The 21340-nt window shown below is 46.2% G+C and overlaps 10 non-coding genes across 10 annotated transcripts; all 10 read left to right on the forward strand.

Annotated features, from left to right (window-relative positions):
- Positions 1 to 607: 607 nt before the first annotated feature.
- Positions 608 to 798, forward strand: LOC130322707 (U2 spliceosomal RNA). Its single transcript, XR_008868158.1, has one exon. It is a non-coding gene; the product is annotated as a U2 spliceosomal RNA (small nuclear RNA).
- Positions 799 to 2878: 2080 nt separating this feature from the next.
- Positions 2879 to 3069, forward strand: LOC130322825 (U2 spliceosomal RNA). The gene has a single exon (XR_008868265.1). It is a non-coding gene; the product is annotated as a U2 spliceosomal RNA (small nuclear RNA).
- Positions 3070 to 5158: 2089 nt separating this feature from the next.
- On the forward strand, positions 5159 to 5349 carry LOC130322861 (U2 spliceosomal RNA). The gene has a single exon (XR_008868286.1). It is a non-coding gene; the product is annotated as a U2 spliceosomal RNA (small nuclear RNA).
- Positions 5350 to 7434: 2085 nt separating this feature from the next.
- On the forward strand, positions 7435 to 7625 carry LOC130322709 (U2 spliceosomal RNA). The gene has a single exon (XR_008868159.1). It is a non-coding gene; the product is annotated as a U2 spliceosomal RNA (small nuclear RNA).
- Positions 7626 to 9714: 2089 nt separating this feature from the next.
- Positions 9715 to 9905, forward strand: LOC130322710 (U2 spliceosomal RNA). Its single transcript, XR_008868160.1, has one exon. It is a non-coding gene; the product is annotated as a U2 spliceosomal RNA (small nuclear RNA).
- Positions 9906 to 11996: 2091 nt separating this feature from the next.
- LOC130322711 (U2 spliceosomal RNA) lies at positions 11997 to 12187 on the forward strand. The gene has a single exon (XR_008868161.1). It is a non-coding gene; the product is annotated as a U2 spliceosomal RNA (small nuclear RNA).
- Positions 12188 to 14278: 2091 nt separating this feature from the next.
- LOC130322712 (U2 spliceosomal RNA) lies at positions 14279 to 14469 on the forward strand. Its single transcript, XR_008868162.1, has one exon. It is a non-coding gene; the product is annotated as a U2 spliceosomal RNA (small nuclear RNA).
- Positions 14470 to 16554: 2085 nt separating this feature from the next.
- Positions 16555 to 16745, forward strand: LOC130322714 (U2 spliceosomal RNA). Its single transcript, XR_008868164.1, has one exon. It is a non-coding gene; the product is annotated as a U2 spliceosomal RNA (small nuclear RNA).
- Positions 16746 to 18834: 2089 nt separating this feature from the next.
- LOC130322715 (U2 spliceosomal RNA) lies at positions 18835 to 19025 on the forward strand. Its single transcript, XR_008868165.1, has one exon. It is a non-coding gene; the product is annotated as a U2 spliceosomal RNA (small nuclear RNA).
- Positions 19026 to 21100: 2075 nt separating this feature from the next.
- Positions 21101 to 21291, forward strand: LOC130322716 (U2 spliceosomal RNA). Its single transcript, XR_008868166.1, has one exon. It is a non-coding gene; the product is annotated as a U2 spliceosomal RNA (small nuclear RNA).
- Positions 21292 to 21340: the final 49 nt, after the last annotated feature.

Consider the following 21340-nt stretch of genomic DNA (forward strand, 5'->3'; position numbering starts at 1 on the left):
CTTCCACAGGCCTTGCAGAGTGTAAACAACAACAACCCAGCTTTGTTGTGTATGTAACCATAGGGATTGTGATGTCACCTAGAACCTTCACAGCAGCGACAGCTTTATGAGGAGCATCAGCACTGCTCTGCCTGAGCAGAACCATCACCGCCATAGGTTGTCAAATAACCCGGATTTAACCCACACAGGTAAGTCCAATGGGGTGCAGGCATGTCCTCTATGCTTACAGCTTCCCGTGGGTGTTGGTTTGATACCGTTTGGGGACAGCCAAGGAGGCATCTGCAGGCAACAAAGGTAGGTGTGTGCTTGTGTGTGTGTTTCCTATGCAGATCCTAAGCCCAGTGTCACATGCAAGTAGGAGGAGTAAGAAGGGTTCCTGGCAAATCCGGGTTATGGATTGCATTTAAAAAGGCCCCGTGGGAGTGCAATGGGCCCCTGTCTTGCTGCTTAGCAATAATGGTATGGGTTTAGGTTCTGCTGTGTGTACTGGTGGTTGACTGCCCCCCAGCCCAGAGTGTGCATGGAAAATTGTCTGGCAGCCTCCCTGACAGCAAGCAGTGATAGTGCCCATGAAGGGGACCTTGTTGGGCCCGCCCCTTTCACGGTTATCGCTTCTCGGCCTTTTGGCTAAGATCAAGTGTAGTATCTGTTCTTATCAGTTTAATATCTGATACGTCCCCTATCTGGGGACCATATATTAAATGGATTTTTGAGAACGGGGGCCGATTTCGAAGCTTGCTTCCGTCGCCCTATGCATTGACCCGATATGGCAGTATCTTCGGGTACAGTGCACCACCCCCTTACAGGGTTAAAAAGAAAGATTCCTACTTTCATTGCTACCTGCTTGCTGGCTAGCCAGCTAGCCAGCCCTGTGGGCCTTGCTGCTGCTGCTGCTGCTGCTGCAGCCAAAAAACAAAAGGTGGTGCTGCTGCTGCTTCTGCTGCTTCTGCTTGTGTCTGGCCGCTGTTGGAGCGTCCAGGCACAGGACTTCTGCTGCTGCTGACTAAATGGCCTCCTTAATTGGATCATTTGAGTAGCCAGCACACCTGTGCAGGTAGGGCATGACATGATAGGCAGCTGCCTTGATAGCGGGTGGGTGCTGAATGTTCCTAATTGACAAAATAAGATTAATGCTTATGAAGAAATATAAAATCTCATCCCTTCCCCAATATCGCGCCACACCCCTACCCCTTAATTCCCTGGTTGAACTTGATGGACATATGTCTTTTTTCGACCGTACTAACTATGTAACTATGTAACATAACATGGGGGGGTCTCCTGGCTGTTCACACAGGTGTGTCATTGCTGTACATTGACCATGCATTGCTTCTGTGGTATTGCAAAGGCAAAGACAAATGCTTCCAGCCATCCATTGCACTAATGGATTGGTCATCAGCTGGCTGTCTATGTCCCGCATCAATATAGACCAAAGTACAGAGGGTTAGGCTATGCTATAGTGCACCTACCTGATGCATCAGAAGGTGCGAGGCCCTTGCTAAATTCTGTGCACAGACTTTGAGATCTATGCTTTAGACTGTATCTAAACCTGCTCCAACATGGACTGACATTCTGGCCTACTTTTCAGCCGATGCGACTTGTCTGTCGCTGAACAGTCGCTTTTTATGTATTCAGCACCTATGTATAATGTTGTAAAAATGCTCTAGAAGCTAAAGTCGCAGAAATGTCACACATATTTGGCCTGCAACTTTCTGTGCGACAAATTCAGACAGGAAAAATCAGTATAAATCCTTAGAAAATTATCCCCCAGTGTCTCCATCTGCTGGCGGTATTGAATAAGCATTGCTGCACTGATGGGGTATGCATTAGACGAAAAAAAAGAAGAAAAAGAAGAATAATACGCCCAGAAAAGAGGCGAAAAGGAGAAAAACGTGAAAAAAAAGTAAGAGGAAGAGAAGGGAAAAAAAGGTGGAAATGGGTTTAAAAGTGATTTCGGCGGAGAAATATATATATATATATATATATATATATATATATATATATATATACGCGCACACACACACATATATATAAACGTATTCTCCGTTGAGATATTGCAGCCGCTGCTGTGTCCAGGCCCAGGAGCCTTAGCACTGTGCTGTGATGTCACTCAATACCACTGACATCACTAGGTGTAAACAACATCTCTCCTTTGCTGTGTATGTGACTATGGAGCTGTTTGGTGATGTCGTCTATTATGGCCTTCATAGAAGCAACAGGAGATTGTTGCATCCATCTAGAACCCTCAGAACTACAGTGCTATGATGTCACTCACTTCCACAGGCCTTGCAGAGTGTAAACAACAACAACCCAGCTTTGTTGTGTATGTAACCATAGGGATTGTGATGTCACCTAGAACCTTCACAGCAGCGACAGCTTTATGAGGAGCATCAGCACTGCTCTGCCTGAGCAGAACCATCACCGCCATAGGTTGTCAAATAACCCGGATTTAACCCACACAGGTAAGTCCAATGGGGTGCAGGCATGTCCTCTATGCTTACAGCTTCCCGTGGGTGTTGGTTTGATACCGTTTGGGGACAGCCAAGGAGGCATCTGCAGGCAACAAAGGTAGGTGTGTGCTTGTGTGTGTGTTTCCTATGCAGATCCTAAGCCCAGTGTCACATGCAAGTAGGAGGAGTAAGAAGGGTTCCTGGCAAATCCGGGTTATGGATTGCATTTAAAAAGGCCCCGTGGGAGTGCAATGGGCCCCTGTCTTGCTGCTTAGCAATAATGGTATGGGTTTAGGTTCTGCTGTGTGTACTGGTGGTTGACTGCCCCCCAGCCCAGAGTGTGCATGGAAAATTGTCTGGCAGCCTCCCTGACAGCAAGCAGTGATAGTGCCCATGAAGGGGACCTTGTTGGGCCCGCCCCTTTCACGGTTATCGCTTCTCGGCCTTTTGACTAAGATCAAGTGTAGTATCTGTTCTTATCAGTTTAATATCTGATACGTCCCCTATCTGGGGACCATATATTAAATGGATTTTTGAGAACGGGGGCCGATTTCGAAGCTTGCTTCCGTCGCCTTATGCATTGACCCGATATGGCAGTATCTTCGGGTACAGTGCACCACCCCCTTACAGGGTTAAAAAGAAAGATTCCTACTTTCATTGCTACCTGCTTGCTGGCTAGCCAGCTAGCCAGCCCTGTGGGCCTTGCTGCTGCTGCTGCTGCTGCTGCAGCCAAAAAACAAAAGGTGGTGCTGCTGCTGCTTCTGCTGCTTCTGCTTGTGTCTGGCCGCTGTTGGAGCGTCCAGGCACAGGACTTCTGCTGCTGCTGACTAAATGGCCTCCTTAATTGGATCATTTGAGTAGCCAGCACACCTGTGCAGGTAGGGCATGACATGATAGGCAGCTGCCTTGATAGCGGGTGGGTGCTGAATGTTCCTAATTGACAAAATAAGATTAATGCTTATGAAGAAATATAAAATCTCATCCCTTCCCCAATATCGCGCCACACCCCTACCCCTTAATTCCCTGGTTGAACTTGATGGACATATGTCTTTTTTCGACCGTACTAACTATGTAACTATGTAACATAACATGGGGGGGTCTCCTGGCTGTTCACACAGGTGTGTCATTGCTGTACATTGACCATGCATTGCTTCTGTGGTATTGCAAAGGCAAAGACAAATGCTTCCAGCCATCCATTGCACTAATGGATTGGTCATCAGCTGGCTGTCTATGTCCCGCATCAATATAGACCAAAGTACAGAGGGTTAGGCTATGCTATAGTGCACCTACCTGATGCATCAGAAGGTGCGAGGCCCTTGCTAAATTCTGTGCACAGACTTTGAGATCTATGCTTTAGACTGTATCTAAACCTGCTCCAACATGGACTGACATTCTGGCCTACTTTCAGCCGATGCGACTTGTCTGTCGCTGAACAGTCGCTTTTTATGTATTCAGCACCTATGTATAATGTTGTAAAAATGCTCTAGAAGCTAAAGTCGCAGAAATGTCACACATATTTGGCCTGCAACTTTCTGTGCGACAAATTCAGACAGGAAAAATCAGTATAAATCCTTAGAAAATTATCCCCCAGTGTCTCCATCTGCTGGCGGTATTGAATAAGCATTGCTGCACTGATGGGGTATGCATTAGACGAAAAAAAAGAAGAAAAAGAAGAATAATACGCCCAGAAAAGAGGCGAAAAGGAGAAAAACGTAAAAAAACGTGAAAAAAAAGTAAGAGGAAGAGAAGGGAAAAAAAGGTGGAAATGGGTTTAAAAGTGATTTCGGCGGAGAAATATATATATATATATATATATATATATATATATATATATATATACGCGCACACACACACATATATATAAACGTATTCTCCGTTGAGATATTGCAGCCGCTGCTGTGTCCAGGCCCAGGAGCCTTAGCACTGTGCTGTGATGTCACTCAATACCACTGACATCACTAGGTGTAAACAACATCTCTCCTTTGCTGTGTATGTGACTATGGAGCTGTTTGGTGATGTCGTCTATTATGGCCTTCATAGAAGCAACAGGAGATTGTTGCATCCATCTAGAACCCTCAGAACTACAGTGCTATGATGTCACTCACTTCCACAGGCCTTGCAGAGTGTAAACAACAACAACCCAGCTTTGTTGTGTATGTAACCATAGGGATTGTGATGTCACCTAGAACCTTCACAGCAGCGACAGCTTTATGAGGAGCATCAGCACTGCTCTGCCTGAGCAGAACCATCACCGCCATAGGTTGTCAAATAACCCGGATTTAACCCACACAGGTAAGTCCAATGGGGTGCAGGCATGTCCTCTATGCTTACAGCTTCCCGTGGGTGTTGGTTTGATACCGTTTGGGGACAGCCAAGGAGGCATCTGCAGGCAACAAAGGTAGGTGTGTGCTTGTGTGTGTGTTTCCTATGCAGATCCTAAGCCCAGTGTCACATGCAAGTAGGAGGAGTAAGAAGGGTTCCTGGCAAATCCGGGTTATGGATTGCATTTAAAAAGGCCCCGTGGGAGTGCAATGGGCCCCTGTCTTGCTGCTTAGCAATAATGGTATGGGTTTAGGTTCTGCTGTGTGTACTGGTGGTTGACTGCCCCCCAGCCCAGAGTGTGCATGGAAAATTGTCTGGCAGCCTCCCTGACAGCAAGCAGTGATAGTGCCCATGAAGGGGACCTTGTTGGGCCCGCCCCTTTCACGGTTATCGCTTCTCGGCCTTTTGGCTAAGATCAAGTGTAGTATCTGTTCTTATCAGTTTAATATCTGATACGTCCCCTATCTGGGGACCATATATTAAATGGATTTTTGAGAACGGGGGCCGATTTCGAAGCTTGCTTCCGTCGCCCTATGCATTGACCCGATATGGCAGTATCTTCGGGTACAGTGCACCACTTACAGGGTTAAAAAGAAAGATTCCTACTTTCATTGCTACCTGCTTGCTGGCTAGCCAGCTAGCCAGCCCTGTGGGCCTTGCTGCTGCTGCTGCTGCTGCTGCAGCCAAAAAACAAAAGGTGGTGCTGCTGCTGCTTCTGCTGCTTCTGCTTGTGTCTGGCCGCTGTTGGAGCGTCCAGGCACAGGACTTCTGCTGCTGCTGACTAAATGGCCTCCTTAATTGGATCATTTGAGTAGCCAGCACACCTGTGCAGGTAGGGCATGACATGATAGGCAGCTGCCTTGATAGCGGGTGGGTGCTGAATGTTCCTAATTGACAAAATAAGATTAATGCTTATGAAGAAATATAAAATCTCATCCCTTCCCCAATATCGCGCCACACCCCTACCCCTTAATTCCCTGGTTGAACTTGATGGACATATGTCTTTTTTCGACCGTACTAACTATGTAACTATGTAACATAACATGGGGGGGTCTCCTGGCTGTTCACACAGGTGTGTCATTGCTGTACATTGACCATGCATTGCTTCTGTGGTATTGCAAAGGCAAAGACAAATGCTTCCAGCCATCCATTGCACTAATGGATTGGTCATCAGCTGGCTGTCTATGTCCCGCATCAATATAGACCAAAGTACAGAGGGTTAGGCTATGCTATAGTGCACCTACCTGATGCATCAGAAGGTGCGAGGCCCTTGCTAAATTCTGTGCACAGACTTTGAGATCTATGCTTTAGACTGTATCTAAACCTGCTCCAACATGGACTGACATTCTGGCCTACTTTCAGCCGATGCGACTTGTCTGTCGCTGAACAGTCGCTTTTTATGTATTCAGCACCTATGTATAATGTTGTAAAAATGCTCTAGAAGCTAAAGTCGCAGAAATGTCACACATATTTGGCCTGCAACTTTCTGTGCGACAAATTCAGACAGGAAAAATCAGTATAAATCCTTAGAAAATTATCCCCCAGTGTCTCCATCTGCTGGCGGTATTGAATAAGCATTGCTGCACTGATGGGGTATGCATTAGACGAAAAAAAAGAAGAAAAAGAAGAATAATACGCCCAGAAAAGAGGCGAAAAGGAGAAAAACGTAAAAAAACGTGAAAAAAAAGTAAGAGGAAGAGAAGGGAAAAAAAGGTGGAAATGGGTTTAAAAGTGATTTCGGCGGAGAAATATATATATATATATATATATATATATATATATATATATATATACGCGCACACACACACATATATATAAACGTATTCTCCGTTGAGATATTGCAGCCGCTGCTGTGTCCAGGCCCAGGAGCCTTAGCACTGTGCTGTGATGTCACTCAATACCACTGACATCACTAGGTGTAAACAACATCTCTCCTTTGCTGTGTATGTGACTATGGAGCTGTTTGGTGATGTCGTCTATTATGGCCTTCATAGAAGCAACAGGAGATTGTTGCATCCATCTAGAACCCTCAGAACTACAGTGCTATGATGTCACTCACTTCCACAGGCCTTGCAGAGTGTAAACAACAACAACCCAGCTTTGTTGTGTATGTAACCATAGGGATTGTGATGTCACCTAGAACCTTCACAGCAGCGACAGCTTTATGAGGAGCATCAGCACTGCTCTGCCTGAGCAGAACCATCACCGCCATAGGTTGTCAAATAACCCGGATTTAACCCACACAGGTAAGTCCAATGGGGTGCAGGCATGTCCTCTATGCTTACAGCTTCCCGTGGGTGTTGGTTTGATACCGTTTGGGGACAGCCAAGGAGGCATCTGCAGGCAACAAAGGTAGGTGTGTGCTTGTGTGTGTGTTTCCTATGCAGATCCTAAGCCCAGTGTCACATGCAAGTAGGAGGAGTAAGAAGGGTTCCTGGCAAATCCGGGTTATGGATTGCATTTAAAAAGGCCCCGTGGGAGTGCAATGGGCCCCTGTCTTGCTGCTTAGCAATAATGGTATGGGTTTAGGTTCTGCTGTGTGTACTGGTGGTTGACTGCCCCCCAGCCCAGAGTGTGCATGGAAAATTGTCTGGCAGCCTCCCTGACAGCAAGCAGTGATAGTGCCCATGAAGGGGACCTTGTTGGGCCCGCCCCTTTCACGGTTATCGCTTCTCGGCCTTTTGGCTAAGATCAAGTGTAGTATCTGTTCTTATCAGTTTAATATCTGATACGTCCCCTATCTGGGGACCATATATTAAATGGATTTTTGAGAACGGGGGCCGATTTCGAAGCTTGCTTCCGTCGCCCTATGCATTGACCCGATATGGCAGTATCTTCGGGTACAGTGCACCACCCCCTTACAGGGTTAAAAAGAAAGATTCCTACTTTCATTGCTACCTGCTTGCTGGCTAGCCAGCTAGCCAGCCCTGTGGGCCTTGCTGCTGCTGCTGCTGCTGCTGCAGCCAAAAAACAAAAGGTGGTGCTGCTGCTGCTTCTGCTGCTTCTGCTTGTGTCTGGCCGCTGTTGGAGCGTCCAGGCACAGGACTTCTGCTGCTGCTGACTAAATGGCCTCCTTAATTGGATCATTTGAGTAGCCAGCACACCTGTGCAGGTAGGGCATGACATGATAGGCAGCTGCCTTGATAGCGGGTGGGTGCTGAATGTTCCTAATTGACAAAATAAGATTAATGCTTATGAAGAAATATAAAATCTCATCCCTTCCCCAATATCGCGCCACACCCCTACCCCTTAATTCCCTGGTTGAACTTGATGGACATATGTCTTTTTTCGACCGTACTAACTATGTAACTATGTAACATAACATGGGGGGGTCTCCTGGCTGTTCACACAGGTGTGTCATTGCTGTACATTGACCATGCATTGCTTCTGTGGTATTGCAAAGGCAAAGACAAATGCTTCCAGCCATCCATTGCACTAATGGATTGGTCATCAGCTGGCTGTCTATGTCCCGCATCAATATAGACCAAAGTACAGAGGGTTAGGCTATGCTATAGTGCACCTACCTGATGCATCAGAAGGTGCGAGGCCCTTGCTAAATTCTGTGCACAGACTTTGAGATCTATGCTTTAGACTGTATCTAAACCTGCTCCAACATGGACTGACATTCTGGCCTACTTTCAGCCGATGCGACTTGTCTGTCGCTGAACAGTCGCTTTTTATGTATTCAGCACCTATGTATAATGTTGTAAAAATGCTCTAGAAGCTAAAGTCGCAGAAATGTCACACATATTTGGCCTGCAACTTTCTGTGCGACAAATTCAGACAGGAAAAATCAGTATAAATCCTTAGAAAATTATCCCCCAGTGTCTCCATCTGCTGGCGGTATTGAATAAGCATTGCTGCACTGATGGGGTATGCATTAGACGAAAAAAAAGAAGAAAAAGAAGAATAATACGCCCAGAAAAGAGGCGAAAAGGAGAAAAACGTAAAAAAACGTGAAAAAAAAGTAAGAGGAAGAGAAGGGAAAAAAAGGTGGAAATGGGTTTAAAAGTGATTTCGGCGGAGAAATATATATATATATATATATATATATATATATATATATATATATACGCGCACACACACACATATATATAAACGTATTCTCCGTTGAGATATTGCAGCCGCTGCTGTGTCCAGGCCCAGGAGCCTTAGCACTGTGCTGTGATGTCACTCAATACCACTGACATCACTAGGTGTAAACAACATCTCTCCTTTGCTGTGTATGTGACTATGGAGCTGTTTGGTGATGTCGTCTATTATGGCCTTCATAGAAGCAACAGGAGATTGTTGCATCCATCTAGAACCCTCAGAACTACAGTGCTATGATGTCACTCACTTCCACAGGCCTTGCAGAGTGTAAACAACAACAACCCAGCTTTGTTGTGTATGTAACCATAGGGATTGTGATGTCACCTAGAACCTTCACAGCAGCGACAGCTTTATGAGGAGCATCAGCACTGCTCTGCCTGAGCAGAACCATCACCGCCATAGGTTGTCAAATAACCCGGATTTAACCCACACAGGTAAGTCCAATGGGGTGCAGGCATGTCCTCTATGCTTACAGCTTCCCGTGGGTGTTGGTTTGATACCGTTTGGGGACAGCCAAGGAGGCATCTGCAGGCAACAAAGGTAGGTGTGTGCTTGTGTGTGTGTTTCCTATGCAGATCCTAAGCCCAGTGTCACATGCAAGTAGGAGGAGTAAGAAGGGTTCCTGGCAAATCCGGGTTATGGATTGCATTTAAAAAGGCCCCGTGGGAGTGCAATGGGCCCCTGTCTTGCTGCTTAGCAATAATGGTATGGGTTTAGGTTCTGCTGTGTGTACTGGTGGTTGACTGCCCCCCAGCCCAGAGTGTGCATGGAAAATTGTCTGGCAGCCTCCCTGACAGCAAGCAGTGATAGTGCCCATGAAGGGGACCTTGTTGGGCCCGCCCCTTTCACGGTTATCGCTTCTCGGCCTTTTGGCTAAGATCAAGTGTAGTATCTGTTCTTATCAGTTTAATATCTGATACGTCCCCTATCTGGGGACCATATATTAAATGGATTTTTGAGAACGGGGGCCGATTTCGAAGCTTGCTTCCGTCGCCCTATGCATTGACCCGATATGGCAGTATCTTCGGGTACAGTGCACCACCCCCTTACAGGGTTAAAAAGAAAGATTCCTACTTTCATTGCTACCTGCTTGCTGGCTAGCCAGCTAGCCAGCCCTGTGGGCCTTGCTGCTGCTGCTGCTGCTGCTGCAGCCAAAAAACAAAAGGTGGTGCTGCTGCTGCTTCTGCTGCTTCTGCTTGTGTCTGGCCGCTGTTGGAGCGTCCAGGCACAGGACTTCTGCTGCTGCTGACTAAATGGCCTCCTTAATTGGATCATTTGAGTAGCCAGCACACCTGTGCAGGTAGGGCATGACATGATAGGCAGCTGCCTTGATAGCGGGTGGGTGCTGAATGTTCCTAATTGACAAAATAAGATTAATGCTTATGAAGAAATATAAAATCTCATCCCTTCCCCAATATCGCGCCACACCCCTACCCCTTAATTCCCTGGTTGAACTTGATGGACATATGTCTTTTTTCGACCGTACTAACTATGTAACTATGTAACATAACATGGGGGGGTCTCCTGGCTGTTCACACAGGTGTGTCATTGCTGTACATTGACCATGCATTGCTTCTGTGGTATTGCAAAGGCAAAGACAAATGCTTCCAGCCATCCATTGCACTAATGGATTGGTCATCAGCTGGCTGTCTATGTCCCGCATCAATATAGACCAAAGTACAGAGGGTTAGGCTATGCTATAGTGCACCTACCTGATGCATCAGAAGGTGCGAGGCCCTTGCTAAATTCTGTGCACAGACTTTGAGATCTATGCTTTAGACTGTATCTAAACCTGCTCCAACATGGACTGACATTCTGGCCTACTTTCAGCCGATGCGACTTGTCTGTCGCTGAACAGTCGCTTTTTATGTATTCAGCACCTATGTATAATGTTGTAAAAATGCTCTAGAAGCTAAAGTCGCAGAAATGTCACACATATTTGGCCTGCAACTTTCTGTGCGACAAATTCAGACAGGAAAAATCAGTATAAATCCTTAGAAAATTATCCCCCAGTGTCTCCATCTGCTGGCGGTATTGAATAAGCATTGCTGCACTGATGGGGTATGCATTAGACGAAAAAAAAGAAGAAAAAGAAGAATAATACGCCCAGAAAAGAGGCGAAAAGGAGAAAAACGTAAAAAAACGTGAAAAAAAAGTAAGAGGAAGAGAAGGGAAAAAAAGGTGGAAATGGGTTTAAAAGTGATTTCGGCGGAGAAATATATATATATATATATATATATATATATATATATATATATATATACGCGCACACACACACATATATATAAACGTATTCTCCGTTGAGATATTGCAGCCGCTGCTGTGTCCAGGCCCAGGAGCCTTAGCACTGTGCTGTGATGTCACTCAATACCACTGACATCACTAGGTGTAAACAACATCTCTCCTTTGCTGTGTATGTGACTATGGAGCTGTTTGGTGATGTCGTCTATTATGGCCTTCATAGAAGCAACAGGAGATTGTTGCATCCATCTAGAACCCTCAGAACTACAGTGCTATGATGTCACTCACTTCCACAGGCCTTGCAGAGTGTAAACAACAACAACCCAGCTTTGTTGTGTATGTAACCATAGGGATTGTGATGTCACCTAGAACCTTCACAGCAGCGACAGCTTTATGAGGAGCATCAGCACTGCTCTGCCTGAGCAGAACCATCACTGCCATAGGTTGTCAAATAACCCGGATTTAACCCACACAGGTAAGTCCAATGGGGTGCAGGCATGTCCTCTATGCTTACAGCTTCCCGTGGGTGTTGGTTTGATACCGTTTGGGGACAGCCAAGGAGGCATCTGCAGGCAACAAAGGTAGGTGTGTGCTTGTGTGTGTGTTTCCTATGCAGATCCTAAGCCCAGTGTCACATGCAAGTAGGAGGAGTAAGAAGGGTTCCTGGCAAATCCGGGTTATGGATTGCATTTAAAAAGGCCCCGTGGGAGTGCAATGGGCCCCTGTCTTGCTGCTTAGCAATAATGGTATGGGTTTAGGTTCTGCTGTGTGTACTGGTGGTTGACTGCCCCCCAGCCCAGAGTGTGCATGGAAAATTGTCTGGCAGCCTCCCTGACAGCAAGCAGTGATAGTGCCCATGAAGGGGACCTTGTTGGGCCCGCCCCTTTCACGGTTATCGCTTCTCGGCCTTTTGGCTAAGATCAAGTGTAGTATCTGTTCTTATCAGTTTAATATCTGATACGTCCCCTATCTGGGGACCATATATTAAATGGATTTTTGAGAACGGGGGCCGATTTCGAAGCTTGCTTCCGTCGCCCTATGCATTGACCCGATATGGCAGTATCTTCGGGTACAGTGCACCACCCCCTTACAGGGTTAAAAAGAAAGATTCCTACTTTCATTGCTACCTGCTTGCTGGCTAGCCAGCTAGCCAGCCCTGTGGGCCTTGCTGCTGCTGCTGCTGCTGCTGCAGCCAAAAAACAAAAGGTGGTGCTGCTGCTGCTTCTGCTGCTTCTGCTTGTGTCTGGCCGCTGTTGGAGCGTCCAGGCACAGGACTTCTGCTGCTGCTGACTAAATGGCCTCCTTAATTGGATCATTTGAGTAGCCAGCACACCTGTGCAGGTAGGGCATGACATGATAGGCAGCTGCCTTGATAGCGGGTGGGTGCTGAATGTTCCTAATTGACAAAATAAGATTAATGCTTATGAAGAAATATAAAATCTCATCCCTTCCCCAATATCGCGCCACACCCCTACCCCTTAATTCCCTGGTTGAACTTGATGGACATATGTCTTTTTTCGACCGTACTAACTATGTAACTATGTAACATAACATGGGGGGGTCTCCTGGCTGTTCACACAGGTGTGTCATTGCTGTACATTGACCATGCATTGCTTCTGTGGTATTGCAAAGGCAAAGACAAATGCTTCCAGCCATCCATTGCACTAATGGATTGGTCATCAGCTGGCTGTCTATGTCCCGCATCAATATAGACCAAAGTACAGAGGGTTAGGCTATGCTATAGTGCACCTACCTGATGCATCAGAAGGTGCGAGGCCCTTGCTAAATTCTGTGCACAGACTTTGAGATCTATGCTTTAGACTGTATCTAAACCTGCTCCAACATGGACTGACATTCTGGCCTACTTTCAGCCGATGCGACTTGTCTGTCGCTGAACAGTCGCTTTTTATGTATTCAGCACCTATGTATAATGTTGTAAAAATGCTCTAGAAGCTAAAGTCGCAGAAATGTCACACATATTTGGCCTGCAACTTTCTGTGCGACAAATTCAGACAGGAAAAATCAGTATAAATCCTTAGAAAATTATCCCCCAGTGTCTCCATCTGCTGGCGGTATTGAATAAGCATTGCTGCACTGATGGGGTATGCATTAGACGAAAAAAAAGAAGAAAAAGAAGAATAATACGCCCAGAAAAGAGGCGAAAAGGAGAAAAACGTAAAAAAACGTGAAAAAAAAGTAAGAGGAAGAGAAGGGAAAAAAAGGTGGAAATGGGTTTAAAAGTGATTTCGGCGGAGAAATATATATATATATATATATATATATATATATATATATATATATATACGCGCACACACACACATATATATAAACGTATTCTCCGTTGAGATATTGCAGCCGCTGCTGTGTCCAGGCCCAGGAGCCTTAGCACTGTGCTGTGATGTCACTCAATACCACTGACATCACTAGGTGTAAACAACATCTCTCCTTTGCTGTGTATGTGACTATGGAGCTGTTTGGTGATGTCGTCTATTATGGCCTTCATAGAAGCAACAGGAGATTGTTGCATCCATCTAGAACCCTCAGAACTACAGTGCTATGATGTCACTCACTTCCACAGGCCTTGCAGAGTGTAAACAACAACAACCCAGCTTTGTTGTGTATGTAACCATAGGGATTGTGATGTCACCTAGAACCTTCACAGCAGCGACAGCTTTATGAGGAGCATCAGCACTGCTCTGCCTGAGCAGAACCATCACCGCCATAGGTTGTCAAATAACCCGGATTTAACCCACACAGGTAAGTCCAATGGGGTGCAGGCATGTCCTCTATGCTTACAGCTTCCCGTGGGTGTTGGTTTGATACCGTTTGGGGACAGCCAAGGAGGCATCTGCAGGCAACAAAGGTAGGTGTGTGCTTGTGTGTGTGTTTCCTATGCAGATCCTAAGCCCAGTGTCACATGCAAGTAGGAGGAGTAAGAAGGGTTCCTGGCAAATCCGGGTTATGGATTGCATTTAAAAAGGCCCCGTGGGAGTGCAATGGGCCCCTGTCTTGCTGCTTAGCAATAATGGTATGGGTTTAGGTTCTGCTGTGTGTACTGGTGGTTGACTGCCCCCCAGCCCAGAGTGTGCATGGAAAATTGTCTGGCAGCCTCCCTGACAGCAAGCAGTGATAGTGCCCATGAAGGGGACCTTGTTGGGCCCGCCCCTTTCACGGTTATCGCTTCTCGGCCTTTTGGCTAAGATCAAGTGTAGTATCTGTTCTTATCAGTTTAATATCTGATACGTCCCCTATCTGGGGACCATATATTAAATGGATTTTTGAGAACGGGGGCCGATTTCGAAGCTTGCTTCCGTCGCCCTATGCATTGACCCGATATGGCAGTATCTTCGGGTACAGTGCACCACCCCCTTACAGGGTTAAAAAGAAAGATTCCTACTTTCATTGCTACCTGCTTGCTGGCTAGCCAGCTAGCCAGCCCTGTGGGCCTTGCTGCTGCTGCTGCTGCTGCTGCAGCCAAAAAACAAAAGGTGGTGCTGCTGCTGCTTCTGCTGCTTCTGCTTGTGTCTGGCCGCTGTTGGAGCGTCCAGGCACAGGACTTCTGCTGCTGCTGACTAAATGGCCTCCTTAATTGGATCATTTGAGTAGCCAGCACACCTGTGCAGGTAGGGCATGACATGATAGGCAGCTGCCTTGATAGCGGGTGGGTGCTGAATGTTCCTAATTGACAAAATAAGATTAATGCTTATGAAGAAATATAAAATCTCATCCCTTCCCCAATATCGCGCCACACCCCTACCCCTTAATTCCCTGGTTGAACTTGATGGACATATGTCTTTTTTCGACCGTACTAACTATGTAACTATGTAACATAACATGGGGGGGTCTCCTGGCTGTTCACACAGGTGTGTCATTGCTGTACATTGACCATGCATTGCTTCTGTGGTATTGCAAAGGCAAAGACAAATGCTTCCAGCCATCCATTGCACTAATGGATTGGTCATCAGCTGGCTGTCTATGTCCCGCATCAATATAGACCAAAGTACAGAGGGTTAGGCTATGCTATAGTGCACCTACCTGATGCATCAGAAGGTGCGAGGCCCTTGCTAAATTCTGTGCACAGACTTTGAGATCTATGCTTTAGACTGTATCTAAACCTGCTCCAACATGGACTGACATTCTGGCCTACTTTCAGCCGATGCGACTTGTCTGTCGCTGAACAGTCGCTTTTTATGTATTCAGCACCTATGTATAATGTTGTAAAAATGCTCTAGAAGCTAAAGTCGCAGAAATGTCACACATATTTGGCCTGCAACTTTCTGTGCGACAAATTCAGACAGGAAAAATCAGTATAAATCCTTAGAAAATTATCCCCCAGTGTCTCCATCTGCTGGCGGTATTGAATAAGCATTGCTGCACTGATGGGGTATGCATTAGACGAAAAAAAAGAAGAAAAAGAAGAATAATACGCCCAGAAAAGAGGCGAAAAGGAGAAAAACGTAAAAAAACGTGAAAAAAAAGTAAGAGGAAGAGAAGGGAAAAAAAGGTGGAAATGGGTTTAAAAGTGATTTCGGCGGAGAAATATATATATATATATATATATATATATATATATATATATACGCGCACACACACACATATATATAAACGTATTCTCCGTTGAGATATTGCAGCCGCTGCTGTGTCCAGGCCCAGGAGCCTTAGCACTGTGCTGTGATGTCACTCAATACCACTGACATCACTAGGTGTAAACAACATCTCTCCTTTGCTGTGTATGTGACTATGGAGCTGTTTGGTGATGTCGTCTATTATGGCCTTCATAGAAGCAACAGGAGATTGTTGCATCCATCTAGAACCCTCAGAACTACAGTGCTATGATGTCACTCACTTCCACAGGCCTTGCAGAGTGTAAACAACAACAACCCAGCTTTGTTGTGTATGTAACCATAGGGATTGTGATGTCACCTAGAACCTTCACAGCAGCGACAGCTTTATGAGGAGCATCAGCACTGCTCTGCCTGAGCAGAACCATCACCGCCATAGGTTGTCAAATAACCCGGATTTAACCCACACAGGTAAGTCCAATGGGGTGCAGGCATGTCCTCTATGCTTACAGCTTCCCGTGGGTGTTGGTTTGATACCGTTTGGGGACAGCCAAGGAGGCATCTGCAGGCAACAAAGGTAGGTGTGTGCTTGTGTGTGTGTTTCCTATGCAGATCCTAAGCCCAGTGTCACATGCAAGTAGGAGGAGTAAGAAGGGTTCCTGGCAAATCCGGGTTATGGATTGCATTTAAAAAGGCCCCGTGGGAGTGCAATGGGCCCCTGTCTTGCTGCTTAGCAATAATGGTATGGGTTTAGGTTCTGCTGTGTGTACTGGTGGTTGACTGCCCCCCAGCCCAGAGTGTGCATGGAAAATTGTCTGGCAGCCTCCCTGACAGCAAGCAGTGATAGTGCCCATGAAGGGGACCTTGTTGGGCCCGCCCCTTTCACGGTTATCGCTTCTCGGCCTTTTGGCTAAGATCAAGTGTAGTATCTGTTCTTATCAGTTTAATATCTGATACGTCCCCTATCTGGGGACCATATATTAAATGGATTTTTGAGAACGGGGGCCGATTTCGAAGCTTGCTTCCGTCGCCCTATGCATTGACCCGATATGGCAGTATCTTCGGGTACAGTGCACCACCCCCTTACAGGGTTAAAAAGAAAGATTCCTACTTTCATTGCTACCTGCTTGCTGGCTAGCCAGCTAGCCAGCCCTGTGGGCCTTGCTGCTGCTGCTGCTGCTGCTGCAGCCAAAAAACAAAAGGTGGTGCTGCTGCTGCTTCTGCTGCTTCTGCTTGTGTCTGGCCGCTGTTGGAGCGTCCAGGCACAGGACTTCTGCTGCTGCTGACTAAATGGCCTCCTTAATTGGATCATTTGAGTAGCCAGCACACCTGTGCAGGTAGGGCATGACATGATAGGCAGCTGCCTTGATAGCGGGTGGGTGCTGAATGTTCCTAATTGACAAAATAAGATTAATGCTTATGAAGAAATATAAAATCTCATCCCTTCCCCAATATCGCGCCACACCCCTACCCCTTAATTCCCTGGTTGAACTTGATGGACATATGTCTTTTTTCGACCGTACTAACTATGTAACTATGTAACATAACATGGGGGGGTCTCCTGGCTGTTCACACAGGTGTGTCATTGCTGTACATTGACCATGCATTGCTTCTGTGGTATTGCAAAGGCAAAGACAAATGCTTCCAGCCATCCATTGCACTAATGGATTGGTCATCAGCTGGCTGTCTATGTCCCGCATCAATATAGACCAAAGTACAGAGGGTTAGGCTATGCTATAGTGCACCTACCTGATGCATCAGAAGGTGCGAGGCCCTTGCTAAATTCTGTGCACAGACTTTGAGATCTATGCTTTAGACTGTATCTAAACCTGCTCCAACATGGACTGACATTCTGGCCTACTTTCAGCCGATGCGACTTGTCTGTCGCTGAACAGTCGCTTTTTATGTATTCAGCACCTATGTATAATGTTGTAAAAATGCTCTAGAAGCTAAAGTCGCAGAAATGTCACACATATTTGGCCTGCAACTTTCTGTGCGACAAATTCAGACAGGAAAAATCAGTATAAATCCTTAGAAAATTATCCCCCAGTGTCTCCATCTGCTGGCGGTATTGAATAAGCATTGCTGCACTGATGGGGTATGCATTAGACGAAAAAAAAGAAGAAAAAGAAGAATAATACGCCCAGAAAAGAGGCGAAAAGGAGAAAAACGTAAAAAAACGTGAAAAAAAAGTAAGAGGAAGAGAAGGGAAAAAAAGGTGGAAATGGGTTTAAAAGTGATTTCGGCGGAGAAATATATATATATATATATATATATATATATATATATATATATATACGCGCACACACACACATATATATAAATGTATTCTCCGTTGAGATATTGCAGCCGCTGCTGTGTCCAGGCCCAGGAGCCTTAGCACTGTGCTGTGATGTCACTCAATACCACTGACATCACTAGGTGTAAACAACATCTCTCCTTTGCTGTGTATGTGACTATGGAGCTGTTTGGTGATGTCGTCTATTATGGCCTTCATAGAAGCAACAGGAGATTGTTGCATCCATCTAGAACCCTCAGAACTACAGTGCTATGATGTCACTCACTTCCACAGGCCTTGCAGAGTGTAAACAACAACAACCCAGCTTTGTTGTGTATGTAACCATAGGGATTGTGATGTCACCTAGAACCTTCACAGCAGCGACAGCTTTATGAGGAGCATCAGCACTGCTCTGCCTGAGCAGAACCATCACCGCCATAGGTTGTCAAATAACCCGGATTTAACCCACACAGGTAAGTCCAATGGGGTGCAGGCATGTCCTCTATGCTTACAGCTTCCCGTGGGTGTTGGTTTGATACCGTTTGGGGACAGCCAAGGAGGCATCTGCAGGCAACAAAGGTAGGTGTGTGCTTGTGTGTGTGTTTCCTATGCAGATCCTAAGCCCAGTGTCACATGCAAGTAGGAGGAGTAAGAAGGGTTCCTGGCAAATCCGGGTTATGGATTGCATTTAAAAAGGCCCCGTGGGAGTGCAATGGGCCCCTGTCTTGCTGCTTAGCAATAATGGTATGGGTTTAGGTTCTGCTGTGTGTACTGGTGGTTGACTGCCCCCCAGCCCAGAGTGTGCATGGAAAATTGTCTGGCAGCCTCCCTGACAGCAAGCAGTGATAGTGCCCATGAAGGGGACCTTGTTGGGCCCGCCCCTTTCACGGTTATCGCTTCTCGGCCTTTTGGCTAAGATCAAGTGTAGTATCTGTTCTTATCAGTTTAATATCTGATACGTCCCCTATCTGGGGACCATATATTAAATGGATTTTTGAGAACGGGGGCCGATTTCGAAGCTTGCTTCCGTCGCCCTATGCATTGACCCGATATGGCAGTATCTTCGGGTACAGTGCACCACCCCCTTACAGGGTTAAAAAGAAAGATTCCTACTTTCATTGCTACCTGCTTGCTGGCTAGCCAGCTAGCCAGCCCTGTGGGCCTTGCTGCTGCTGCTGCTGCTGCTGCAGCCAAAAAACAAAAGGTGGTGCTGCTGCTGCTTCTGCTGCTTCTGCTTGTGTCTGGCCGCTGTTGGAGCGTCCAGGCACAGGACTTCTGCTGCTGCTGACTAAATGGCCTCCTTAATTGGATCATTTGAGTAGCCAGCACACCTGTGCAGGTAGGGCATGACATGATAGGCAGCTGCCTTGATAGCGGGTGGGTGCTGAATGTTCCTAATTGACAAAATAAGATTAATGCTTATGAAGAAATATAAAATCTCATCCCTTCCCCAATATCGCGCCACACCCCTACCCCTTAATTCCCTGGTTGAACTTGATGGACATATGTCTTTTTTCGACCGTACTAACTATGTAACTATGTAACATAACATGGGGGGGTCTCCTGGCTGTTCACACAGGTGTGTCATTGCTGTACATTGACCATGCATTGCTTCTGTGGTATTGCAAAGGCAAAGACAAATGCTTCCAGCCATCCATTGCACTAATGGATTGGTCATCAGCTGGCTGTCTATGTCCCGCATCAATATAGACCAAAGTACAGAGGGTTAGGCTATGCTATAGTGCACCTACCTGATGCATCAGAAGGTGCGAGGCCCTTGCTAAATTCTGTGCACAGACTTTGAGATCTATGCTTTAGACTGTATCTAAACCTGCTCCAACATGGACTGACATTCTGGCCTACTTTCAGCCGATGCGACTTGTCTGTCGCTGAACAGTCGCTTTTTATGTATTCAGCACCTATGTATAATGTTGTAAAAATGCTCTAGAAGCTAAAGTCGCAGAAATGTCACACATATTTGGCCTGCAACTTTCTGTGCGACAAATTCAGACAGGAAAAATCAGTATAAATCCTTAGAAAATTATCCCCCAGTGTCTCCATCTGCTGGCGGTATTGAATAAGCATTGCTGCACTGATGGGGTATGCATTAGACGAAAAAAAAGAAGAAAAAGAAGAATAATACGCCCAGAAAAGAGGCGAAAAGGAGAAAAACGTAAAAAAACGTGAAAAAAAAGTAAGAGGAAGAGAAGGGAAAAAAAGGTGGAAATGGGTTTAAAAGTGATTTCGGCGGAGAAATATATATATATATATATATATATATATATACGCGCACACACACACATATATATAAACGTATTCTCCGTTGAGATATTGCAGCCGCTGCTGTGTCCAGGCCCAGGAGCCTTAGCACTGTGCTGTGATGTCACTCAATACCACTGACATCACTAGGTGTAAACAACATCTCTCCTTTGCTGTGTATGTGACTATGGAGCTGTTTGGTGATGTCGTCTATTATGGCCTTCATAGAAGCAACAGGAGATTGTTGCATCCATCTAGAACCCTCAGAACTACAGTGCTATGATGTCACTCACTTCCACAGGCCTTGCAGAGTGTAAACAACAACAACCCAGCTTTGTTGTGTATGTAACCATAGGGATTGTGATGTCACCTAGAACCTTCACAGCAGCGACAGCTTTATGAGGAGCATCAGCACTGCTCTGCCTGAGCAGAACCATCACCGCCATAGGTTGTCAAATAACCCGGATTTAACCCACACAGGTAAGTCCAATGGGGTGCAGGCATGTCCTCTATGCTTACAGCTTCCCGTGGGTGTTGGTTTGATACCGTTTGGGGACAGCCAAGGAGGCATCTGCAGGCAACAAAGGTAGGTGTGTGCTTGTGTGTGTGTTTCCTATGCAGATCCTAAGCCCAGTGTCACATGCAAGTAGGAGGAGTAAGAAGGGTTCCTGGCAAATCCGGGTTATGGATTGCATTTAAAAAGGCCCCGTGGGAGTGCAATGGGCCCCTGTCTTGCTGCTTAGCAATAATGGTATGGGTTTAGGTTCTGCTGTGTGTACTGGTGGTTGACTGCCCCCCAGCCCAGAGTGTGCATGGAAAATTGTCTGGCAGCCTCCCTGACAGCAAGCAGTGATAGTGCCCATGAAGGGGACCTTGTTGGGCCCGCCCCTTTCACGGTTATCGCTTCTCGGCCTTTTGGCTAAGATCAAGTGTAGTATCTGTTCTTATCAGTTTAATATCTGATACGTCCCCTATCTGGGGACCATATATTAAATGGATTTTTGAGAACGGGGGCCGATTTCGAAGCTTGCTTCCGTCGCCCTATGCATTGACCCGATATGGCAGTATCTTCGGGTACAGTGCACCACCCCCTTACAGGGTTAAAAAGAAAGATTCCTACTTTCATTGCTACCTGCTTG

Source organism: Hyla sarda, unplaced genomic scaffold (genome assembly GCF_029499605.1).
Source record: "Hyla sarda isolate aHylSar1 unplaced genomic scaffold, aHylSar1.hap1 scaffold_238, whole genome shotgun sequence".
Classification (NCBI taxonomy): Eukaryota; Metazoa; Chordata; class Amphibia; order Anura; family Hylidae; genus Hyla; species Hyla sarda.